The sequence below is a fragment of the Adiantum capillus-veneris genome, chromosome 30 (assembly GCF_014529385.1).
Source record: "Adiantum capillus-veneris isolate H3 chromosome 30, ASM1452938v2, whole genome shotgun sequence".
In the NCBI taxonomy this organism is placed as follows: Eukaryota; Viridiplantae; Streptophyta; class Polypodiopsida; order Polypodiales; family Pteridaceae; genus Adiantum; species Adiantum capillus-veneris.
In genome coordinates, this window is record NC_140960.1 from 1,938,580 (window position 1) to 1,960,500 (window position 21,921).

Here is a 21,921-nt window from a genome sequence, read left to right on the forward strand (position 1 = left end):
TAAACCAAACGGGTGATGGAAGAGGAGTGTCTCTTCCACCAATAGAGGAAATTGAGGTTGGATCTCAAATGAATCTAGAAGTGGAATCATATTGGGGAAACAAAGGATTTGTACAATCTATGGATAGTCAACCCCATTTGCTAAGAGCACTACCATCCTATACGGGAGAGTACGAGGCCAAGTCAGAGGTTGTTGCAGTCTCATCACAGAGACCGTCTCCCAACAAGATCATCGATTCAAAAGAGTTTATAGAAATTTTGTTGACACCATACGTTAGCCGAGTTGCTCAAAATAAGATCAAACATGTGGGCTACTGTGGGAAAATGCCTAGAGAAATTTGGTGTTAAAAAACCAATGACTCAAATGGAGGAAGGGATCAGAGAGCTGAAAATGCCTCAGCTAAACACTAGGCAAGTGCCTTTAAACAAGGTAGGTGAGTACTATGAGGAAGAAGATGGAAACACTACTCTTCCTGTGGAATTTCAATGTGTAAAAATCATGGACAGTGGAGCTGGTGTTGCCATCGCAACAAAAGAGGTCTATAAAAAATGGGAAAAACCAGCAATGAGGGCTACTAGGATGAAGCTGCATCTTGCAGATGGACACATGGAAAGGCCCATAGGACTGTTAGAAAAAGCAGTTGTTACTTCTTGTGGCATTGAATATGAGAAAACCTTTGCTATTGTTGACTTTGGCAAGAAGAACAACTATGATATCATTCTAGGAAGACCATTAGCGAGACAACTGAAAATGATCCAAGATTGGGGATATGACTATATCTACCTAAGACATATGAAAACCACAACAAGGATAAATCTAAAGGTCCATAGTTAGAGGGATGTGATGAGAACACCTATGGAGGAGTTTGATTCTACTACTGTAGCATGATCAGAACTTCCAGCATGGTTGTGTAAGCCTAAAGAACTGTGGATGTGTGGAGCTTCACAATGTGGAAGCTTAAAGCGAGAGGAAGGCTTCCTAGAAAGGGCAATTGAAGATGAGTATTATATCCTATAACCCTTTCCCAAGGAAGCATTAGAGCCACTTGAATGGGAACACATCTTGGCTACTCTCGATGTTTGCGCTATTCAAGACGATCCAACAACAAAGTTTTGTGATGAAGATGGCTATGATGTTCCTTATTTGCAGTGAGTGTGATCCAAGAAAATGAAGATGAAGAAGACGATGAGTTCTACGACTCTATAAAACACGAGCTTCAAGAAGATGCCAAATTTTTTTTCCAGAAAACCCTGCAGATGACGTGAAAAACACTTTAACAAATGCACGGTTTTATGATTGTCTAGATCAAAGACCCAGGAACCAATGTCACCGCTAGAAGATCAAAGTGCATCAAAAGTGGATTCCAAAATCCTCGATGGAAATGTAATTGCAACAAGCATCCTCATACGTGGATCTTATCCATGAAGAAAAGACTCAACCAAGAAGAAGATATCCATGTCAACAAGCTACCAACGGTCTAATCAAGTGGATACCAAAGTTATCCCAGAAACAACAATCCAAGAGCAAACAAACAGTAACTTTCCATAACCCAGCCACACCACAAAGGAAAAGTTCTAGAATGCAACCTTGCAGAGAATAACAGCAATATTGATGATTCTTATGACATTCGTTACTAGAAACTCAGGTCATCACCATCACTAGTAGCTTCTGTAACACCCAAAGAAGGCCTAAAGCAAAGAACAACAAGTCGGAACCAAAAAGTTCGATAAATCTGGATACCAAAAAGTAATATTGTCCAAAAGCAGGTAAGGATCAAGAAGAGGAAGATCTCTGATGAAAAATCACAAGATCCAACACCGAAAGAAAAACAATCGAAGCCTGCAAGAACATCTGCAAAAGTCACAAAGTCGCAAGCTATCGCAAATCGGATAGAAGTTGACTCAAGCACAAAGAGGTCAGGAGTTCATTTGGATTCCACAACGGTTGAATTGTCAACTCCCAAAGTAACTCCCAAAGTCTGAATCTCGTCCTCAACCAAGAGTACAAGAGATGAAGCAAAGACCGCTAAAGACTCACACAAAGAGAAGGTGGATCCCAAAGAAGTCTCTTCAAACACAAACAAAGCAGGGACAAGTATGGGTTCCCAAACGAGCAACATCAATGAAACAACCAAAAATCACAAAGAAGTGGGTCCCAAAGGGAACCAATAAACCTACTGTCACTGCATCGCCTCTTGAATTCTTTCAATTCCTCCTACGGTTACAATACAATTGAAAGAAATTGATGTGGAATAATGCCAAATACGACAATCGACAACAAGGCTAAATGGATCCCAAAGAAGCATCGACCAAGTAAGTAAGCCTTCGGAAAATCTCTACAATCTTCAATCGAGAAAAATGGCACAGGAGCTTCAAAGAACATCACATTGCTTATAATAGGAAGCTTCGCCAACAAATGCCAATAAGAAAATTGCTTATACCCACATCTTGCACAACATAAATCTTTTCCATGCATTGGCTACGTATGCATAATAGGGCTACATTACAAAGCCTGCATAGGCACAATTTTTGATTGACCAAGCACAACACATACCCTTGGTGATACGCTGTCTCGTCAAGGAGGACTCCAAATAGGGAGGGGGGAGGCATTCTAAATGCGGACCTAATATTATCAATATTAGAGGGCAATGTTTTGTGAGGTGTATTGAATTTTTGCGTTTGATTGTGACATTTTTTGACAACATTCAGAGTAAATTCCCTCATAATAGCATTACAAGAGGAGTACGATGGCAAAAGCAGTATATGAGCCCCTAGGGACGTGTGTAGTGTACATAGCGTTTAGAATTCTATTAGAATGATTTTGCTTTTTGAGTTGAGTTGATTTTGGTTTTATTTAGTCGTTTTTTGAGATAAAAAAAAAGAAGGAAAAATCCATAATCCAGCTGAAGAAAAGACGGAAGAGATCCTTGAGTAGTACAAGACGAAGAAGGTCCAAGAAAAAGAACACTTCACGAAGCATGTCTCAAATTCCATACGCACAATGGGTAGTGTCAGAGGTAAGAAAAGAAGACCAATCAGCCATTGACTATAATAGAATGGTCATAACACTCCGTGATGGCCTTCAAGGACAAAGAAAGTTGGTGATAGACTAAACGAAGGCACCCATCAAGTGTAAAGTTGCAATCAGACACTTCAGGCGACGACAAGGCCGTATACAAGAAGTAGATCTTTATACTATAATCTTCTATCTTGTATGTGACTTAATGAAGCCTAAAAAACAAAAGGGGCTAACAGTACTGACAAGAACATAAGGTGCTAGAGATGCCCATCAGTCATTTTTGAGATTGAAATCCAAAAAAGTTAGCTTGGAAAGCCAAATACAAGTTCAAATCAAGCCAAAATTTGTCAAAAGGCTATGCATAGAGAGTACAAGCTAAGGGAAAGTATAACCCCCTAGCTAGCCAAAGCTGCATTTTTTTCAAATCTAACGCCATGATAGCCATCTATATACCCTGTACATCATGTATATGAGTTTTGGAGACAAATGGACAAGCTACTAACTTGGGGAATTAAGTGGGGTTTGTCAGGCTTTAATTAAGTCATGTATCAAGTAGAAGCAGTATAATGATCTACAACACACAAAAGCTAACAGTGGAAAATGCGGCTTTGATCACCTTGACGCACGAACAAAGAAGCCCTCAATGACAATGAGCAGACATAAGGGTAACCAGAGGATCTCAAAATCTCTTCCCTGATAAAGCTGATCAAATGTTGAACATGGGTTTGGAACCTCAAATCAGAAAAATTATCTCTCAGATTCGGCCTACCAGACTGACTTTGCCTTGGAGTACAACTTGGCCTAAAGAAGTTGAAGGTTTAGCCAGAAAAATTCTACAGAATGCTTACAAAGCTGTCGTTGGTTCACAAGATCCAAAAGCCAATCATTCAATTCTATAGATTGTAGAAGTTGTTTTTGAGAATGAGAAATATTCAAAATTGACAAATTTATTGGACCGTTTCATGGATGTGAAGGACATAAAGTTCTTCATCAATTATGATTTTCCTAAATCATGTGAAGACTATGTACGTCGGTTGGACGAACATGACGAGCTCATGCAAAGGCTACAACCTATACTTTCTTTACATCAGCAAAGCAACAACAAAGACCGCACCAACATTGACAACCAGGTCATGTCAGGGGATGACATGAATTAGGAGGGGGGAGTGTTGACGCTGGGTCAACAATACGACATAACTCAACAAAGCCTTATTTTCTAAGAGTTATGAAATCATTTGTAATAAGTAGGTAGTCTAGTTGCAGAAGTCGGGGTGCAATGGCACTTCCAGATTGTAAATATCAAGCCATTTGACCCCTCAAACTCTATTTTTGGTTAACCTAAGGTAGCCTTAGTATATAAGGTACCTAGGTCGTTTTGTAAAGAGAACTTAATCATAATTGAAGTTTAGCGCTGCCATCTACTGTGTGAGAGAGATAGAGAGTAAGTGTGAGCTTCATCCTCACGCTATGCCCGGCTCGTTCATCACATTGTAGATCCGATTACACCATTGCGCTAGCCTTGGCAAGAGCAATGCAACAATGCCAAGCATTGTCGCAATGCCAAGCATTCCTTGCGGAACGGAGCGAACGCGCTCGCACATCTACAAGCTATTTGCGGTTGTAAGTATATCAAAAGATGTCTGTTTTTTGCTTGCAAGTAGTCATTAGAATCGTGGTGACATAAACTACACATGGGTACTCGCAGATTTCAGTTTTGAACACTTTTAGAATTCGACTTTGTCTTTATATGTGTTTTTTGCATATGGATTTAGAGCTAGGGTTTTGAGTGTAGAGGCTTTGGGACAAGTGTATCCTAGTGAGGGGATGGTCTTCCTTAAGTTTCATATATTTCTGGTATAATTTAGCGAGTTTACTTTTGTGTGTATGTGGATAGGTGGTGTAGTTGAGAGCAGTAAGATTCTAGATTGTGGTTTAGTTGGCCTTTCAGAGTGTTGTATGTGTAGGATGGTCTCAGCCTAACAAGCTAAAGAGATTTCCTCTGTGTGCCTATCGTGTCATCTGTGTCCTTGGTTGACATTTGTTGATCTAGGTTGTGTTGCATGTACTTTATGGATGGTGTGATTCGCTCCCGCAACAATAACATAAGTCTTTATTAGTAGATCAAGTATCGTAAGATTGGCTATCTCACTTTGGCCATCCATTTGTGGGTGATAGGCCAAAGAGAAATTCAATCTTGTACCTAGATTTTCAAAGAGACCTTTCCAGCAATTACTGGTCATTCTAGGATCTCTATATGACACAATGGATGTTGGCAATCCATGGTGTTTGAAAATCTGAGATATGAAGAGGGTTGCCATTTGGTGTGCCTTAATAGTCTTTTTGACAGGAATAAAGTGTGCTTGCTTGCTAAACCTGTCGACTATTGTCCATATTCCCGTATTCCCATGGATAGACTTGGATAATCCAAAGATAAAATTCATGGATATACTCTCCCATGGTAAATTAGGGATTGGCAATGGCTGGAGTAATCCAGGTTTCTTCTCTCTATCATACTTAGTCTTTTGGCATACCACACATTTTGAAACATACTCTTGTATGTCCACTTTCATGGTAGGCTAATAGAAGTACGTCTCTACTCCTCGAAGAGTAGGTTGAATGCCTCTATGCCTTGCATAGGGAGGAGCATGGGATTCATACATGACTTTCTCACAAAGGAGTAACACATAGCCTATTGCCATGGAGAAGATAACCATCCTGCAAGGTGAATGGTTCCTCTTTCTTCTACTTCTTCATGTTGATCTTCGATGTGCATTCGTACGTCTTCGGTATTTACCGGCTTCTGTTCACTGACGTTGACTCAGTTAACATTCCCCCCTTCCAATTTTACTGCACGTCCTCGGGCACTGTTGAAAAGTGTCCATGGAGGCCGTGGAAGGTTTTTGATTGGTCGTTGATGGGCTGACCGTCTTCATTTAGAATTTGTTAATGAGGTTCACTTTATTGCAGCATCTTGATTCATCCAAATATGTCTGATGTGAGAGATGATGTTGCATTTGTCCGTTGTAACAGCATAATGATGAGGCTACTGTTTATTTATGAAAAGTATGTACAAGAGCAGTAGAATGATGAGGTTCTAAATTAGGGTCTAATACCTGGATGACCAAAGGGAAAAAACCCAGTGGGAAAGTAGTGCCTTTGGAATAAGCGCATTATTGGAGTACTTATTAGCATGGAAAATATTAATAAAGTACTCAAGGGATTATTTGCTGATAGATATGGAATTAAAAAGGCAGCAAATATGAGAGGGTAGCATGATGGAACATTGGTTTGCCTGTTGTAGTCCAGTCAAGGTGCATAGGTGGTAGTTAAAAGAGTGTCTAATGCATATGTCCAATAATGGGACATCCTATTTATGCATACACAGAAATGCATGGAAAACAATATGCTGTGCAAGAAGGATTTTGAGGGGTTCTTCAGAAAGATGGTGTAGCTATAAAAGCATATGATATGGCTTTGCAAGCTGACACCCCTTTAAGAATGGTTTTCGTTGACAAGGATATGTGCTCTCATCTTACTGTGCATTGTGCGTGAGTGTTGGACTCTACGACACTCCACCAATTGTAAGTTAATAGACTTTGACTCTTATGCTCATCTCATCCAGCATGAGCGACATGACTTAGATATGCTCAACTCTTCCAGCTTAACACTAGAATGGTAAACATGACACTTTTATGTCCTGTTAAGTGACCATTTTGCTTGAATTATTTGAAGAGTATGAAAATGACTTTCTAGGTGCTATATATCCACAAAGTTTCCTTATGAGTTGAAAAAAACTTAGCATTTTTTTTGGAGTATCGATCTCACCATTAACCTTACTCGTGCACAACATTTTTGAACCTAGACTGTGTGAAAAAACGGGTCTTGTTTTTGGCTTTTTTTCAATTTTTGGCAACTATACCACTCTAAACTTCATGTTTGTGAGGTTTAGATGGCTAGAGGTTAGGCCTTCGTAGTTCTCAACATGTTTTGATGCTTGTAGGGAGAACTAAGTGTTAAAATTGAAAGTTATGACCAATTTACAAGAATTGCATAATCCTGTTTTTTGCCAAAATTAGCACTTTTATGATTTTTTTGGTGGCTTTCTTGATAGCCAAATTCAATTTTGATTGTGTAAGTGTAATGTATAACATAAAGCTAATCTTCCTTGAGTTTTGGAGGACCTAATATTCTATATAGCATAGTATATGATGATGGTTGAGTAGCAAGTATAACTTTCTCAATATTGCTAGTTTCTTAGGCCAATTGTGTGTATTTTGTAGGTAGTAACCATATCTAATTATAGACTACAAACTTGGCTAAATATTGAGTAGTTTCTATGGGTTTCTAGAGGTCATAATGCTAAACCCAGTTTTTTCATGTTTGCTGTATTTAGCACTTTATCATTGCCCCCAAGGTTCCAATTGTAAGAGATCCATCATCCTTTTGACATGCTCCATGGCTCCTTTTGGATCCAAAGGCCCAAAGGGAACTAAGAAAACATGTATATAGTATCTGTATTGAGCGTGACTATAGAAACTTTGATGATAGGTCCGCAGAATGGCAAAAATGCAACTTTTTTGTACCTATTTGTTTTGCCCAAAAAAAAAAGTGAGGTAAAAGCAACCATATGTTTTGGTCACCAACCCATTGAAGTTAACGGGGCATTTTATCTCATGTCCTACAAAAATCCCCACTCTTATTTATATGCAATCAACCGTAAGAAATTGCTGTTTTGGGCAAAATGCACTGGTCCATCAACTTTGGAGGCTTGTAGTGACCAAGGGATGAGAAAAATTACAAGTTTCTCATTTTTTCCATATGTAGTAGTTATTGAACTATAAGCTCATGAAAGGATTTTTCAAAATGAGTGGATCTACTATGGTTTTGGAAATTTTTCCCAAAACCCTGAAAGGACACTTTTATGTCCTGTTAGGTTACCATTCTAGTGTTAAGCGTAAGCCTAATAACTTCGACTCTTAGCACAAAGTTTATTGTACAACTTGAAGCTTTGGGACTAATGCTTTGCTCATTTTATGGCTCAACAGCCCGACTCTAACTATGCCAAAAAGTGTTTTCTGCACCTTGGCAACTCGACTTTTTACATTCTTGTGCTTACTACAAACATTTCTTCAGGTATAAGTAAGCTTCAATCCTCAAAAAGAGGATCAGTGAAGGACCAAGTTAGCATTGAAGGTTCTTTCGTGATACCTGTTTTATCATCTTTGAATCTGCATTCACGTTGGTTGTGTTTGTCCTTATTTGACTATGAAGACTCCATTATCTGTTTGATTCTCCAATTAGGCCTGTTGATAGGAGTCTTTGATGCTGTTGTAGGCCTCTGTTGGTTGTTGACATCTGGCTTTTGACTAGGATCATTGAAAGATTTAAGAATCCAAATCTCTTGATGACCTTTGTAACTCCTTTGTTGACCTTGTTTAGTTGTAGGTCTTGTTGAGCTTTTGAGATCTTCATGTAGGTCTGGTGTAGTTGCATTTGGCTTGTGGTTAACTGGTAGCCAAATCTTTGTATAACCTGTATAGAATCCTTGTCTAAGAGGAAGATTCTTTGAGATCCGTATTTGTTTTTTATCCTCTTGAGAGTTGTTGTAGACTTTAGCATCTTTCAATGTTGTTCTGTTGTATACCTGCTTCTTAGGTATCTTAGAAATATGTCGAAATTGATACCTTGTGGGCCTTTTTTCTTGCGAGGGACATGAAGTTACTTTATATGCCCTAACCTGCGGTTTTGGTACCCATATTTGTCTGTTGCCTCCATAGTACTCCTGTTCATTTAAGCTCCATCTTGATGCTATCCATCCCATGTGTTTGTCTTTCTGTGCTAATTTTTTGTCTTTAATCCAAACCGGATAATTGACTTTGACTAATCTTCTTAAAACAAACACTTGCTTGACTATCTTTTGCTTTCTTGAGTACTTTGGCTGAAATATCTTTGCTTTTTTGGGTGTCTCCTTAGAGGTTTCAGTTTGGTCAGCAATTGACTTGAAGTTTTGAACGCCTGACTTGCTTGATAAGCTGATCCATGAGGGTTCTTTGATGTAGAGGCATATACTCTCACACCTTCTTTGCTAATCGGTGGAGGGTCCACTTTAGCTTTGCCTTTGTCTGCAAGATTTGTCTTCGATTCTTGTGACTTCTGCAACTCTGAATTTAGCATTAACGGTATCTGTGATTGTTGCTAGCTACCTCTTGGAGAAGAGAGTATTAGCAGTTTATCTTTTTTGAAGGCTTGATGACGGGAGCAAAGCAAACCCCGAACCCCGACGACCTCTAAAATGCCGGGGGCCGAATGGCGCGCCTCGAGCCTGTCCACGGTAAAGCGAACAGGGGGCACCACCTAGCTTTGAGCAGCTAGGACGCAAACCACGATGATATGAACACCGCAAACTTACACACACACACACAGAGAGAGAGAGAGAGAGAGAGAGAGAGAGAGAGAGAGAGAGAGAGAGAGAGAGAGAGAGAGAGAGAGAGAGAGAGAGAGAGAGAGATGAAAACCCTCGGGGGTGTGAGGGAGAATTATTTCTGCAGTATTTATAAATGGCACGCCGTGGTGGTAGAGAGGTAGGGAGAGGAGGTGGTGCAAACTACTTGGTGCGTTCTCTAAGACGACTCAATGATTGTGAAGCTTGCTACCAAGAGCCTGTATACGTGTGCGCATCGACCATTGGAGTCGAGAGATGGACGTGGCTCCCTTCGCATGGTGCAATTCCCAAGGCAAACCCAACACACAAGCCCCCTCCCCGTGATGGTGATAGTGTCAACTCTTCCCACTACACTCTACCAAGTGCTGAATTCTCATGGACTGTCCCCCCCCGATAGGGACCTCTCAGTGCCAATTTATAGGTGTTGGTTGCTTGGATTATAGTAATCCCAGTGTGATTAGGGTAAGCTTAATCGGGGAGACAAAGCAAGTGGTGGGCCCGGTGTGGTTGACCCTTGCTTTGTTTTGGGAGGTTATTAAAAGATGAGAATCTCTAGGTGGGCCTTTGTGACCATCACCTAGAGAGAGGAAATTTACAAAGTGGGATTTTACAATGGCTTGGGTGAAAACCGAAGAAATGATGAAAATAACCTATAAATTACTGAAATTGGCGTCGTGGTTGTGTGTTGCCGGTGCGTCAATGTCGAGCGTACTTCTTTTCGGGGTCGACCGGGGCATGTCTTCAACGTATTTCCTCTTTTTGGTTGTTGGCGGCGCGTGCTTTGGGTCCTCCTTCTTTTTCATTGTCGTCGTAGTCGTGGAATCCTTCGTTTTTTCCTTGTATTTATGTACGTATATGCGTGGGTGTGTATGTATGTGCATGTGGACAGATGTGTATATATATATGTATATGGGTGCGCATGCGTGAGTGCGTGTGTGTATTTGTATGTGTGCGCAAGCGTGCGGTGGGAACGGGGCTTATCTATATATATTATATGTATGTTTTTTATATATTTTTTCTCTGTGTTGGCGGCCAGCGGCAGCTACGCGAAGATGGGGGGTTGGGGGGTATGTGGGAGTGTGTGTGTGTGTGTGTGTGTGTATGTATGGGGGGTGTGTGTGTGTGTGTGTAGAGAGAGAGAGAGAAGCCGTGGGCTGTGCCTGTACAGGCCGAGAGGGAGAGAGAGATGAGCGGGCTGTGCCAAAACAGAGCGCGAGAGAGGGAGAGGGGATTGGGGTGGTGAGTGAGGGAGAGGATGAGTGTGTGTGTGTGGTGTGTGGTGAAGAGAGAGTGGGCTCCGGCTCCTTACGCTGCGCCTTCGGGCTGAAACGGGGGGGAGAGAGAGAGAGAGAGAGAGAGAGAGAGAGAGAGAGAGAGAGAGAGAGAGAGAGAGAGAGAATCCATAGGGTGCCCATAGTGGGGGGGGGGAAGAGTGTGTGAGGGGGTTCTTATTCTCTGTCTTGCATGGTGTCTCAAGGATGAGAGGAGGGGTAGAAGTCAATGGTGTGGGGGGGGGGGGGGGAGGGGGGTAATGAGGCCGAGGGGAGGGTGAGGCGAGCGGGTGGGGAAGAAGGGGGGGGGGGGGGGGGGGGTGGCGGGGGTGTGGATAAGAATACGAGAGAGCGGGAGTTCACGTGCGGCTCGACCCGGAGGGAGCACAAGAGGGAAAGCGAGAGAGGGGTCAGGGTGAGTGCTCGAGGCTTGCGCCTGGCCGAGGGTGGCCAGTAAGGGGGGGGGGGGGATGGAGGGTGAGGTGAGAGAGAGGATATTACAGAGAGATATGTAGGGAAAATGAGAAAGGGGGGGGGGGGGGGGGTTATTTCATCCGATGCCTGCCCGGGGGGGGGGAATAAAATACGGGGGAAGAGAGAAGGGGTATCTGAAACCGAGGGCAGCCGGCTAGGCTAGGGTATTGACAAGCGGGGACATGAGGTGATAAGGCCGGCCAATCGAAGGGGGGGGGGGGGGTGTGTGCCATGCCCGTAGAGGTGTCGTGAGGTTTACCAGGTGGTGTCGAGCCTTCCAACAGTGTCGCCAAGGCTCCAACAGAGGAAAAATAAGTTTTTTTTTCTTTTTTTTTCTTTGATTTTCAAAAATCGGCCATCATTAGTCCTCTCCCTTTGGCTAGAGGCATTCATGCTTCTAGCCCTTCTTTTGCATCTTCAGCTGTGGAGTTAGAGGGTTCTCCCTCTTCTGGAATGTCTAGCATGAATTCTGGATCAAACCTAAGAAAATACCTTTTCAGTCTCCATCCATTGACCCTAGTCTTGTGAATTCTCCCATCTGCTTCCATCAGCTTATAGTTGGCGTTGTCATAGCGTTTCTTGATGATGGATGGCCCTTCCTATCTGGGTTGAAATTTCTTGTCCTTCCTGGTGTCGAATATGAGCACTTACATACCTTTTTCCAGTCCCTTTTCTTTAAGCCCTTGATTGAAAGTGAGTCGGCGTCGTTCTGTCTGCGCTGCATAGTGATTGATTGCTTCTTCCCTATCTAGTTGGAGTCTCTCCAGATCCAAGATGTGGTTTCAGAGATTTACAATCGGACGATGTATCTGGCTAGCCAAAACTCATAAGCTAGGTATCTATACCTCAATGGGTAGAATTGCCTCCTTCCCATAAACTAGATGGAAAGGGGTGAAACCTAGTGATGTTCGGAACGTTGTTCTGTAGGCCCAAAGAGCTGCCATGAGATTTTTATCCCAGTCTCCTGTGTGATTGTTCACCTGCTTTGTGATGATCTTGCAAATCATTCCGTTTACCTTCTCTACCAGCCTATTCCATTGTGGATAGTATGGTGTGGAATGTGGGCGTGTGATGCCTAATTTCTTCATCAGTTCTCCCACCAAATCACATCTGAATCCGGGTTCTCTATCTGATATTATCTCAAGAGGAGTGCCAAAACGGCAATAGATATGCTCAAAAATGAACTTTGCTACCTCTTGGGCTGTAATGCGGGTGGTTGCTATTGCTTCTGCCCATCAAGTCATGTAGTCTACACCCACTATGATGTACAGTTTACCTGATTGGGCCCTTGGTAAAGGACCGATTGCATCTATTCCCCATTTCTCAAATGGACCATATGAGATGATAGGAGTTTGTGGCTCGTAGGTTAAGGTTCGATTCACTGGCCACTTGACAGGCCTTACATGTTTTACACCAATGGTGTATATCTCTGTTCAAACTAGGCCAAGAGTATCCCGCTTGTAGAATCTTCCTAGTAGTGATGTCTAGAGCAAAATGACCACCGCAGACGCCATCATGGCAACTTGAAATTACCTCTGTGATCTCACTAGAGGTTGGCACCCGCCTGAGAATTTGATCTTTGCCCTTGCAATACAAGTGGTCATTTACAAGGTGGTACCTAATAGCCTTCCTTACCAGCCACCACTGTTTTTGGCCTTTGGTGTATCCTTCTGGACATTCTCCTGTATCTAAAAAACTGACGATATCAGGCATAGCATCACTACCTCGAAAGAGGGGTAGCTTCAGTTTGATGGCTCCTACGGAAACATCTTGTATTCTCTCTTTGGCTAGAGCATCTGCCTCCTGATTTTCTGCTCTGGGGACATGAAATAGTTTCATTGCTTCAAACTTCTTTAGAAGGTCCTTAACTTGGCAGAGTTGACCAAGTAAAACCTGATTCTTACAATCCCAGGTGCCATTTATCTGCCTTATCAAAAGCAAAGCATCGCCAAACACATTTAGGTGCTGAATTCCTTGTGAAATACATTGTTCCAACCCAAGAATTAGGGCTGCATATTCTGCTTCATTGTTGGAGTGGGAGTGTAATAACTGCCCAGATGGAGAATACTCTTTCTTGATGTTCATTGAAAATGACTATGCCTGTTGCAGACTGATTCATTGTTCCCTTGTATGCTCCGTCAAAGAAAAGAGAGTGAGCTCTTTCTAGCCTAGGACTCTCTACCATTGGTGTTTCTTCCTTTGCTTGTGTGTTGACCTTTAGCTTCCTCTCATAATGGCGATGAGTGAGAATTCCCGTTAAACTAGCCCTGGTGGAGTTTTCTACTTGCATGGTGTAGTCAAATGCATGGTGTAGTCAAACTCTTGTAATCTAATCAACCACTTTGAGATCCTAGATGTGACATCCATGTGTCGCATCACATATGGGAAAACTTCTTCCATTGTCAGGATTACAAAGGGTCTAGGTAGGAGATAGGAGAGGAACTTTGTGGTAGCAAACATTAGTGCCAGAACCATGTGTTCTACTTCGGTAAATCCCTTTTCTGACGGGGTCATGACACGACTAGAGAAGTAAATAGGACGCATGAAAGAAGTTTAGGGGTCCTTTTGCATTAGCACGGCTCCGAGTGTATCACTTCCCACACTAGGGTTCACATAAAATGGCTCGTCCCACTTAGGAGGTGAAATAGTGGGAAGCTTTGTTAGGATTTGTTTTACCTCAGTAAACTGCTACTCATTCTCTTCACTCCATGAGAAGACATCCCTCTGGGTGAGTTGTTGTAGGGGAAGGACCACTTGAGATAGCAAGTGAATGAACCTGCTTAAGTATCTTACCTTCTGAAGGAAAGAAACCAGCTGCTTAGTGGTGGTGGGTGATGATAAAGATACCAGGGCCTGAATCTTGCTAGGGTCAGCCTCGATCCCTTTTGCTGAATTTACATGACCAAGGAGAGCGACTTTGCTTTCACCAATGTGACACTTATCCACGTTGAGTTGGCCACCCAAGGTTTGCAGCCTGCTTAGGCCATCATAGACTTTGCTTAAATGAAGGGCTCATGAACTATAGATGCAAAAATCATCTATGAAAACCCGTATTGATGTTCTAAAGTAGGGTTGGAAAACAAAAGTCACATAGCATTGAAATGTGGCCGAGGCGTTAGTGAAGCCAAACAGCATCACTCTGTAGGCAAAACATCCCCAAGGTGTGATGAAGGTTGTCTTCTTCTGATCTTCCTCCGCAATGCTAATCTAGAAGTATCCTAAGTAGCCATCGCACATTGTGTATCACTCGTGACCTGCCACTTCATTGAGTATTTCATCCTGGAATGGGAGGGGAAAGTGATCCCTCTTCGTGGCTGCATTGAGAGGTTTATAATCCACATAGACTCTCCACTTACCTTTTTTTTTTTTTGTGTGACTACTACTGGGGAGACCCACTCTGAGTCTTCGACAGGGTAGATGAAACCTGCTTGTAGAAAACTTCTCACTTCTTTCAGCAGTGCCTCTTGTTGGATTACTCCAAGTCTTCTGAGCTTTTGTACTACGGGTTTACTACCTTCCTTGAGATTTATGTGGTGTTGAACTACTGTAATTCCTGTGATCTTATCATAGCCATCAATGAACAAAGTAGTGAAGGTGCCTAGCATGGAGACATACTCCTTCCTTTCTTCATTGGTTAACTCATTTGCGAGCATTTTCTGTAACTTATCTACATCCTCCAAGGACTGCATACCTGATGATCCCTCTTGGTTTGTCAAGGGTGTTTTCGATTGTGTCAATCTGTTTGGATCTTTAAGAATGACCCCATCAATTCGATGCTACTGTCACTTCCGTCGGTGGTGGTCGTCTCTTCTCCTGAGGTAGACGAATAGTCGCTGGTGGACTCATCTTCTGAAGCCTCCAAGATCATGTTGTGCTGCTTTCCAGTCCTCATGTCGTAGAATATGGACTTCCCTTTAGCGTCCTTCATCTGAATCATCCTGGTGCTCCAGTCTTGTTTAGCTTCCATAGCCATAAGCCAAGGCCTCCCAAGAATGATGGGGTAGCCCTCCCCTTTGTGTGGCATGATAAATATGTCTACCTCCACTTCTGTATTGAATGCTATCACTTTTACCGCATTTACAATGCCCACGCATTGACGGGAGCAAAGCGAACCCCCGACGGCCTCTAAAACACCGGGGATAGAATGGCGCGCCTCGAGCCTGTCATGGTAAAGCAAGCAGGGGGCACCACCTAGCTTCAGCGGCTAGGACGCAAACAACACACCACCATAACAAAGTTTTCATCCAAGAGAGATGGATGCTTGGGAGTAATGATGAAAAGGAAAGGGAATGAGATCAAGTGAGAGAGAGAGAGAGAGAGAGAGAGAGAGAGAGAGAGAGTGAGGGAGGGGGTATAGCGGCTTAGTACTTAGGCATCACAAAAGGATGGCGAATCCGCACACCCTTCACACATACACAAGCTCACTCCAAAACACAAGACTAGGTGGCGATTCCGCACACCTCACATGGGCAAAACATTGCAAGAAAACATACTCACAAAACCTCAAGCTTTATTTAGAGAATTAGGCGATGAAATGGGGAGCATAGGGTAGGGGAATGAGAAGGGAGAGAGTGGTAGAGCACATGCGGATAGGTGGGAGTTGATGGCGAAGACTCGCACGAGGATTATGGCCATCATCCTTCATTTAGTTGCCCTTCATCTTCCATAGCCAAGGGTGTAGAGGTCATGCTCAAGACAAGCATGGTGATTGCGGTGATGGTGATGGTGTGGGTGTGTGTGTGTGTGCACTAGGCACACAGTGCATAGTGTGTTCTTTGGTGATGTTGTGTGTGTGTTTAGTGTGATGGTGAACCCTCTTTATATAGGGTAGGAGGGGGGAGAAATTCTAGAATTTAGAAATGAAGAAATCATTATCTACACAGGCCATGTGACTGTGGGCCCCACTTGTCTGGCTGTGTGTATATGTGCCAGAACAGTAGTCTCATGAGAGAGAGAGATGGGTGAATGGAAAAAAGAGAGGTGACATGGAGAATAAAGTAACTACAAGAGGGGAGAAAGGGGAGTGTGTTCAGAGGTGAATCTGTGTGCAGATGTGTGTGAACATAAGAAAATCAGGTAACCACTGGGTGGGGATGGGTCTATGGGCACCTTTTTCAGTGAAACTGAGTGTGTGTGAGTGTGGGGGAGGCCATTTGGCTACAAGACAACAGAGATTTCGAATTTTAGAGAGAGAGGGGGGTATTTGGATCGTGGGAGAGTGTAGGAGAGAGAAAAGGGGGGGTGGGGTATACTGTTTTGGAAGATAGGAGAGGTGGCATGTGAGTTAGGGTGCATTATTGGTAAGGACAGGGGGTGGGGTAGCTTCAAGGGAGAGAGAAAGGAGAAAGGACAAGGGGAAGAGAGAGGGGGTTGACCTTTTGAGTGGAGGAGAGGAAAAGGGACACACGGTGGGGAAACAATGAAGAAAAAGGAGGCAAGGTGGGGATGGGCTGCCCCGCAGGCATGAGGTGGCCTATTTTACCTTTCTTATATATTTACATAATCATACTTTATTTTTTTCTTACTTTTTCCAATGCCTTTTATCACTCCCTCCATAAGAGGGGGTTTTCATGGGGTGGGGACGAGAGAAGAGGGGTATGGGAGCTTGGCTTGTGAAAAGCCCCCATCAGCATTTCACTCTTACATTGTTTGCCATCTTGGCTCGGCAGGGTGCCGGCCTACTTACCTCTAGACCTAGATGGTGCATCATATTTTCACTCATGACGCATATTTGTGCGCCACCATCTATGTAGACGTTTGAGATTCGTTGCCCCTTGATGTGAGCGTCCATGGTTGGTAGGATGTCGTCGAGATCCCTTCTAGAGATAGCCCCAGCTATCCTGGGCCTTGATTTCTTGGTACTTACCATTTTTGTCCATTGCCTCCTCATCCTTGGTGCAAGGAGGAGTAATTGGGGCCAAGTTATCTTTAGGCCCTGCATTAACACATCCTGAACTAAGTCATAGGGTTTTGCATACTCACCTAATGAGAAGTCCACGATGTCTATCTTCCGTCGCGGTTTAACTGCTTGCTTGCTAGACTTGGCCTTCCCTTTCATCTTCTCTTCTCTTTGAGATGCTTCTTCATGCTTGGCACGCTTCACTCCCATAGCATCCACTTCTTCTACCTTCGCTTTCCCTTTGTGCTTCTCTTGAACTGATTCTTCTACCTTTGCCTTCCCTTTAGCCTCCAAGCTAATAACACTCACCGCTTGGTTCACAGCAGGTGGTGGGGGTAGTGGTGAAATGAGAGGTTGGGGTGGTGGTTGCTATTGTATAGGTGGTCGAAGGATTTGGACCGGTGGGATCGGTCCTAGTTGCCTAGGTGGTGGTGGTCTTGCTCTTGGCGGAGAGATCTGATTCTGTCTCCCCCCTCTATTGAAATTTTGCCTCCTCGGGTGTGGGCAGTAGTACATTCCATGGCAATCTTCCCCGCAGTTGTAACAATGGTACTCTTCGTTCTACCTTCGTTGTCCTCTTCCTTGTTCTGGCTTCCTGCCAGGTGCATGCCCTTGCTGCACGAGATGCACAGATAAACTCTCTAGTTGGGTGGTAATGCGACTCAGCAGGTCTTGCTGCTCTTCTGATGCCTCTTGCGGGTTGGACTCTATGATTGGCTGTTGCAGTCATTGGGGTTGGTTGGGCCGAGCTTGTTTCCTCTGACTCGTGTATTCTTGCTTGCATGCACAGCTTCTTGTCTTTAAGGCGGGCTACTTCGACTGCCAACTCATATGTTGCAGGAAACCTTCCCTTCACCTTCTCTCTAAGCGGCGACCATAGACCAGCAATGAAACGGTTCTTCTTTAGGAAATTAGGCGCTCCTTCGTCTTCCTACAGTGAGGCAACCCATATCTCCCATAAGTCCACAAATTTGGACTCATAGGTGGCATACTCCAATAGACCTCCCTGCTTTAATTTTGTCAGTAGCTGCCATAGCTTCTCCGAGGTTGCGCCTCCACCAAACCTCTTTACAAAAGCAGCCCTTAACACATCCCATGCATTCTTGGTAGCCTGGGGCAATGCATTATACCAGGACTTGGCCCCTACTTTCATTAGTAGAGGAAAAATTCTAAGTCGTGAAGCGTCGTCATCTTTGTTGGAGACGACACAAGCAATGTCGAAATCATCCAAAAAGTCGGCGATGAGATCCTCTCCCTTCTTTCCACTGAACGTGGGGAAAGAAACACTTGCCATGGTAGTGACTCAGGAAATTACAAACCTCTTTTTTTTTTTTCTTTTACATTAACAACAGTAGAGGCTCATAGTGGCTTTTTATAGGGGTGGGTGGATAAGTTAAAACAAGATAAAGATAGAAACATTAAAGGAATGATGGTAATCCAATATGGGGAGAATGATAGGGTTCGGGGAATTGAGGATTTCTCCTAGTACCGCCGCACCGAATAGGTGTACGATCTTCTGTTGGTAGAAGACTTTCCTATCTACATAGATATTCACATGCACATGCTGTAGGAATCTGAACGGGAATGCCATCGGCCCGTTTTTCATCATGCACAGAGGGTGGAATACTTACTTATACTCTTGCCGTGCTGGTGTTGATGAGTCGACACATCCACAAGAGGTCGTCGCCTTTCATGGGCTCTACCTTTCCTTCGTTGCTCAGCATGTACGGGGTGATGGCGACGCGTCTGACCACTCCCAGCCTCTTGGCTAATAGCAATTGCAGGTAATTTTCGTAGTCGGCGTGTTGCATGAATTCTACTCCATTCAGTTGCAACTTGTCCCCGGCCCACTGGGTTTCACCCGTGGTAGAGAGCTTCTTCAGGATAAGTTGTACAGGGAGAGGAGGAAGATCCTCCACTCGCTTTCCAAAACAGTGAAAGCAGTAGCCGAACCACTCTTCCCTAGGACATGGGAATCTTCTTACCACTTCTTCTTCAGGATTGTCGAAGTGGATTGGTAGCACTCACATGCGTCGTGCAAAAAATCGGTAGGCGACCTTCCGCCGCTTAGCTTCGGATGACTTCCTCTTTGGCAAGCTGGGCACAACCCGACTTTCTGAGCTTGAAGCAATTGCTTGGCAAGATGATTCTCCCTTCGGGGTCATGTGTTTCCAGGCTGGTTTATCTTCTCCTTACCTTTGGCTCGAGCAGCCCCTTTAGGCCACTTTGGAGTTATAACTTTGACTGCAGTTTCTTTAGGGAAAAGAGGCCTCACCGTTTTCTGCCCTTCTTTGATGTGGATGACTTCTTCGCGATGAATGCCGATGTAGACAACTTCAGCCCTTTCGCTGTCTTCGTTGCTGGCACTCATTGACAGTGTGTCTTGGTTGACAACAGTGATGGAACTTCACCAACCTCCCTCCTGATGCTCTCAACTTATGGTTAGAACAAGCAACACGAGATGGAGAATTTACCTCTTGAATACTGACGACGCTGCAGCCTGGCAGTAGCACTTCAATGAAGGCAGCTAGTGCCTCCTTCGTCTCCTCCTCTTCCGTCCTCCAGTTAGAAAATTCCTTCATTCATTTGTCCATGATGGATAGCGGGCGTCACTTTCAGCATTGTAAACTGAAGGGTCTTAGAAAGCCCTCCTCCGTGGGGGCACCAAATGACGGGAGCAAAGCGAATGGTGCGCCTCGAGCCTATCACGGTAAAGCGAACAGGGGGCACCACCTAGCTTTGAGCGGCTAGGATGCAAACCATGATGATATGAAAACCGCAAACTTACACACACACACACACACACACACACACACACACACACACACACAGAGAGAGAGAGAGAGAGAGAGAGAGAGAGAGAGAGAGAGAGAGAGAGAGAGAGAGAGAGAGAGAGAGAGAGAGAGATTTGCAAATGATGAAAATCCTCGGAGGTGTGAGGGAGAATTATTTCTGCAGTATTTACAAATGGCACGCCATGGTGGTAGAGAGGTAGGGAGAGGAGGTGGTGCAAACTACTTGGTGCGTTTTCTAAGACGACTCAATGATTGTGAAGCTTGCTACCAAGAGCGTGTATACGTGTGTGCATCGACCATTGGAGTCGAGAGATGGACGTGGCTCCCTTCGCATGGTGCAATTCCCAAGGCAAACCCAACACACAAGCCCCCTCCCCGTGATGGTGATAGTGTCAACTCTTCCCACTACACTCTACCAAGTGCTGACTTCTCATGGATTGCGCCCCCCCCCCCCGATAGTGACCTCTCATTGCCAATTTATAGGTGTTGGCTGCTTGGATTATGGTAATCCCAGTGTGATTAGCGTAAGCTTAATCGGGGAGACAAAGCAAGTGGTGGGCCTGGTGTGGTTGACCCTTGCTTTGTTTTGGGAGGTTATTAAAAGATGAGAATCTCTAGGTGGGCCTTTGTGACCATCACTTAGAGAGAGGAAATTTACAAAGTGGCATTTTACAATGGCTTGGGTGAAAACCGAAGAAATGATGAAAATAACCTATAAATTACTGAAATTGGCGTCGTGGTTGTGTGTTGCCGGTGCGTCGGTGTCGAGCGTACTTCTTTTCGGGGTCGGCCGGGACATGCCTTCGGCGTATTTCCTCTTTTTGGTTGTTGGCGGCGTGTGCTTTGGGTCCTCCTTCTTTTTCGTTGTCGTCGTAGTCGTGGAATCCTTCGTTTTTTCCTTGTATTTATGTGCGTCCCCCCCTGATAGTGACCTCTCATTGCCAATTTATAGGTGTTGGCTGCTTGGATTATGGTAATCCCAGTGTGATTAGAGTAAGCTTAATCGGGGAGACAAAGCAAGTGGTGGGCCCGGTGTGGTTGACCCTTGCTTTGTTTTGGGAGGTTATTAAAAGATGAGAATCTCTAGGTGGGCCTTTGTGACCATCACCTAGAGAGAGGAAATTTACAAAGTGGCATTTTACAATGGCTTGGGTGAAAATCGAAGAAATGATGAAAATAACCTATAAATTATTGAAATTGGCGTCGTGGTTGTGTGTTGCCGGTGCATCGGTGTCGAGCGTACTTCTTTTCGGGGTCGGCCGGGGCATGCCTTCGGCGTATTTCCTCTTTTTGGTTGTTGGCGGCATGTGCTTTGGGTCCTCCTTCTTTTTCGTTGTCGTCGTAGTCGTGGAATCCTTCCGTTTTTTTCCTTGTATTTATGTGCGTATATGCGTGGGTGTGTACGTATGTGCATGTGGACAGATGTGTGTATATATATATATATATATATGGGTGCGCATGCGTGAGTGCATGTGTGTGTATTTGTATGTGTGCGCAAGCGTGCGGTGGGAACGGGGCTTATCTATATATATTATATATATGTTTTTTATATATTTTTTCTCTGTGTTGGCGGCCAGCTGCAGCTACGCGAAGATAGGGGGTTGGGGGGTGTGTGTGTGTGTGTGTGTGTGTAGAGAGAGAGAGAGAAGCCGTGCGATGTGCCTGTACAGGCCGAGAGGGAGAGAGAGATGGCGGTCGGGCTGTGCCGAAGCAGAGCGCGAGAGAGGGAGAGGGGATTGGGGTGGTGAGTGAGGGTGTGTGTGTGTGTGTGTGGTGTGTGGTGAAGAGAGAGTGGGCTCCGGCTCCTTGCGCTGCGCCTTCGGGCTGAAACGGAAGAGAGAGAGAGAGAGAGAGAGAGAGAGAGAGAGAGAGAGAGAGAGAGAGAGAGAGAGAGAGAGAGAGAGAGAGAGAGAGAGAGAGAGAGAGAGAGAGAGAGGATGAGGTGGCGTGGAGAGAGAGAGAGAGAGGGAATCCATAGGGCGGGTGCCCATCATGGGGGGGGGGGGGGGGGGGGGGGGGGGG